The 5,011-nt window shown below is 42.0% G+C and overlaps 1 pseudogene across 1 annotated transcript; it reads right to left on the bottom strand.

Annotated features, from left to right (window-relative positions):
- Positions 1 to 2,080: 2,080 nt before the first annotated feature.
- LOC306659940 (large ribosomal subunit protein uL3-like) lies at positions 2,081 to 3,330 on the bottom strand (annotated as a pseudogene). The gene has a single exon. The product of its transcript is annotated as a large ribosomal subunit protein uL3-like (transcript).
- Between the last annotated feature and the right edge of the window lie 1,681 nt (positions 3,331 to 5,011).

Raw genomic sequence — 5,011 nt, 5'->3', positions numbered from 1 at the left:
GCACTCCCTGCCCTGCCCATTAGACTCTAGCCAATCAGACTCTAGCCATTGAGAGAAGGACATTTCACATGGAGTGGTTAATAAGGGAATGTGTAGTTTCCCTTGTTCACATATTAAGACCTTCCAGGTCTGTCGGACTTCTCTCCATTGTTGTTTCTGTGCTTCATTAAAAAAAATCCATACCACCACACACCTCAATTCTCACCCAAGTCATGAAGTTGTGCTACACTGGTGCATCATTTACTGGGATCTTGCAAACCAGTAGCCTTTGCTTTGCGGAGATGAGGAAATCCGGAGCCATGAAAGTAACTCATATGTTGAGGCGAAAGATGTAAACGTACACATCTACTTCTTTGTAACCCCAGTCCCATGGCACCGCTTGGTTCAGTAACACCCCTCCCTCTCAGTGGTATAGGGTTGAGGAAGGAATTAATTGTAATGAGTGATTGCTTTTTTCCACTGATACAATACTTTTCATAAACTTCAGGCTACAGATCTATGTTTCTATTGAACAAGAGATACCTGCATGCACGTGTATATCACACATTTTCTACAACAGCTCAGATGTGAAACCAGTCCACAGTCCAGTATTCGTCAACAGATGAATGATAAAAATATGCCATATGTGTGCAACAGAGTATTATTCAGTCATGGAGAAGATACTGTCATTTGCATCAAAGGAGGCAACTGGAGGACATTATGTTAAATGAAATAAGCCAGACACAGATAGACAACTACTACATGTTCTAATATCTGGAATACAAATAGCAAACAAAAATCCGCCTGAAAGTGGAATAGAGACTATGAGGGACTGGGAAGTGTGCTGGGGAAATGGAAGAGGGTTAGAGAGAGATGATAGATACAGGTTGTATGCATTTATGAAAGTATCACTGTGAATCCCATTAATACATACAATTAATATGTTAAATTTTTTATTATTTAAAAATTGAAACAAGAGATCAGTCCTTCCCTGGAGAAAATGAAGGACAAGTCTTGGTTTATAGCTATTAAAAGATACTCATACCATTTCAGGGAAGGTTTCATTTTGCTCATCAGAAACTGAACTGCCTGTAAGGAGATCTTTAGTCTAAGATACCCATGCACGGCCACAGATGAGCACTAACATCACACACATGCATACACACATGCCTACTAAACCTTACTTTGGAAATGGGATGTATTTACAGGCTGACATGTTCAGCTCCCAAAAAGTAAAATGGAAAGGAGTCAACTTTTATAGTGCAGTGGGATCTGTATATGAGAAATGTAATTTAAATACTATTATACCTTGAGCAAATTATCTCTCCACTTTAAGTCTCAGTTTCTAATTTAGAAAACAGAAGATGAAAGTCTCTTCCCATGCAGTAGTTGTATAAATTCAATTCAATGTGATAATGCATATAAAAACACTTGGCCCAGTGACTTGTACACAGTAGGCACTCAGAGAATATTTTATAAAGTATGCAATTTCTAGAACTCATGCTTGCAAACATACAACTGGCACATGGTTCTCCAGTCAATGGGATTTTCCAAATAGAGCAACGATAGTGAGGAAACATGTAACATTGATATTTCCTCTCCTCTGACTTCCAGGGTCCAAATCACTACAAATAGAGCTTTGATTAAGTGACCAGTGAACAAGTTTGACGTTGAAGACTTTCTATCTGCATTTCTCAGCCTTTCCTTTTCCCCCTAAGTTTTCTTTTTGGAATTCATGCAAAGTAAGCCTCCTTTTCCTACTTCCTCGCAGTGACATTGCCACTCTCTTAAAATGTACCTAGCAAGTGCTGTAACTACCAGTCATTCATCCTGCATGTAAGCAGAAGAGTCAGCAGCATCAGCACAACAGAGAACTTAGAAATTCAAACTTACAGGCCCTGACCCAGATCTACTGATTCAGCAACTGTTGGAATGGGGCTCAGACCTCCCCATAATTCTGATGCTTGCTCAAGTTGAGATCTACAACTACAGAAAAATAGCAATCTGATTAAACTGATTTACCTGGAAGGGTTAACATTTAGATATTTACTCTTTAAAGGAGGAGCCTCAAACTAAGGTCCTGGGCTTCCACTTCTTTTTTTCACTGAGAAAGTTTTTATTTGCTGCAGCCAGCTCCTCATGATCCAGACATCAAGCACCTTCTTCCTTGGCAATGCGGTCTTTCTTAAGTGGTCCCATGAAGGCTTTCTTCTCCTTCATAGCCCAGAAACAGCCATAGCCAAACTTAGAGGTAGTGTCAATGAACTTAAGGTCAATCTTCTCCAGAGCATGCCGTTTGGTCTGTATCAGCAAGGGCTTGCCGAGGGTGATCACCCACTTCTTGGTCCCCACCACACAACCTTTCCGCATGATGAAGTCATTGGTCACTTCACCATAGTAGACAAAACCACCCAGAGGGTTGATGCTCTTGTCAGACAGGTCATAATCAGTGGAAGCATTATTCTTTTTGAGTTTGCCATCCTTGATGAGGTAGCCCTGACCAATCTTGTAGATCTTCTTGTTGATCTCAGTGCAGTGATGGTAGCCTTTCTGTCCAGCCCAAGCCACAGAGAAGGCCACATAGGCAGGATCCCAGGCTCCAATACAGGCAAACTTGCATGGCCTTCTGTGGGTCCCGTGGGGCAGCTTCTTGGTATGCCAGCGACTGGTGACCCCTTTGTAGCCTTTTCCCTTGGTCACACAAATGACGTCAATCATCTCGTCCTGCCCAAACATCTGGTTCACAGGGCCCTGCTGCTCCAGCCTCTCCTTGGCCCAGTCCAGTTTCTCAGCCATGGTGCCTCCATTCACCTGGATCTCCATCAGGTGGGCTTTCTCCTGGAGCAGAGGAAGCAGCCGCATCTGGGTATGGGTGATAATGCAAATGACCTAGCAGTATTTCTTTATGCTATTGAAGTCTTTCTCCAGCTGCTTCTTGCCTGTGTCATCCTGCCAATTCTTGCAGTATTTGGTGAAGGCCTTCTTAGATTTATGCCAGTTCTTATAGAATCACCTTTTGCACTCATCACTGATGAGCTCGGCAAAGATGACCTTGAAGGTTCAGAGGCCTTGGGGGGTTTCCACATAACCCACAATGCCTACAACCACCATGGGTGGTGTCTACACTATGGTCACAGCCTCCACAACCTCCTCCTTGTTCACCTTGGATCCTGGCCTATCAACTTCCCGCAGAATGTGGGTCATGCCAACCTTGTAGCCCAGAAAGCTGTGAGAAGGACAGGCTTAGAAGGGTCATCCTTAGGGAAACTCCTCAGCTTCCCACGATGCCTGCTGCTGCACTTCTGAGACAAGAAGCCCATGTCTGGGAGCAGAGAACTTCCTGTGAGACATGGTGCCCCAAATCCGACCTGTCCCTGATTTCCACTTCTGACTAAACTGTTGTTGTTTCTTTACAGAGAATCCGTGGGAGATAACTTCTCCACTCAAGAGTATGGACGTTACCAGAGCAGTCAGAAGGAGATATGTCTACACTGGCCCCGAACGGTAGTTTTCAGCCAGCCTCAGAGGAGTGATAAAAAGATTAAACTGTTAGGCTAACTACAGGATAGTAAAATACAAAAACCCAATCTGGGTCCACCCAGGAAAATGGCTTGAATGTAAGTATAAACTAGTAAAACCTTCATGACTTTGGTCATGGCTTAGTTTGCTCAAGCTGTGATTATAGCAAGTGAATTGGTTTCCCTCACTTTTGTTGGTTTGAAACCAAAGATCGGAGAGGGGAGGGAAGAGGAAGTAAGTGGCCCAACAAAAATTAAGTTACATAAAGTAGCCTACCACAGCTTCTGTGGAATCATAAGGGACATTACTCAAATGGTCATTACAGTATTGGAAGTCCAAACCTAATTCATGCATCTTTGTTTCAATTACATTTGATATTTTTATCATGGTCTCAATTGCTGAAATTTGCCAAGATATAGAGATGTTGTATCCAAAGAAATGTGGTTGGAAATCAAGAATAATAAAAATGATATGCTCTAAGTACCCATTCAGGGTGCAATTGATTAGGCATCATTTCATCCAGGAAACCCAAAGTGGTCAATTAAGAAGAACTGGGTCACTTAACCACGAGGAAATAAAAGATGCTGTGGGAAGAGAACTAACCTTGACCCCAAGTTTGGCAGTTGAAGCATTTCATGACCTTGAAAAACTCTCTGGAAACGAATGCTGCTAGGTTTACACATATGCTGTTCCTTCTGCAAAGAATGCACTTCTCCCTCACCCACTGGGTCCACTTGGTAGGTTTACTTGGTAAACTTTCTTTCTTCAAGTGGAAACTCAAATGCTAGCTCGTAGATATTCACTGGCCTCTTCAAGCAGAGCTGACAGGAAAGTCTTCTAAAGAATTCTGAAGACCATTTATTAGTATCAGGCGTGTAAAGAGCATAGGGTAGTAGGCTTCACTTACCATAAAGTATCATAGTTATTTGGCTACCAGCCTTACTGATGAATAAAATGACCACAAAAGAAGAGTTTTAAGTTGGACTTAGTGAGAAGAATAGGGAAAATTATGTCTACTCCATCTTCTCAGAAGCACAAGTCCTCCTAAGAACACTTCACAAAAAAAGAACTACAAGGTTAGAGAAAAGTATAAGATATGACTTCTGTCCTCCTAAGTGTATTTGTATGGTTGACTAGTTTGGGACCACACTTTAACGTACGTTCAGTAGGTTGGAAAGCCCAGTCCTGTGACTACAGAATGGCACTGTGCAATATACAGGGGCCACGAGTCATAAGCAGCTATTGCATTTGAAATTAAGTTGATTAAGTGAAATAAAATTAAAAGTCTATTCCCTCACTTATTCTAGCCACATTTAAGTTTCTCAATGGCCACATATGACTAGTGACCACCATCTTGGAGAGCACAGATAGTCAATACTACCAATATCGCAGAAAATGCTATAGAGTGCTTATTTAGAACCACTAGTTATTTAGAACCATAAAGAAACTCAAAAGTAACAGTGAAGAAAGGACCTTTGAGAATTGCGATGGTCAGTCCTTGTCCCCTTGGAGA

This window comes from Sciurus vulgaris (assembly GCF_902686455.1).
Source record: "Sciurus vulgaris genome assembly, chromosome: 4".
Lineage (NCBI taxonomy): Eukaryota > Metazoa > Chordata > Mammalia > Rodentia > Sciuridae > Sciurus > Sciurus vulgaris.
This window is presented reverse-complemented; position numbering and strand designations above follow the sequence as displayed.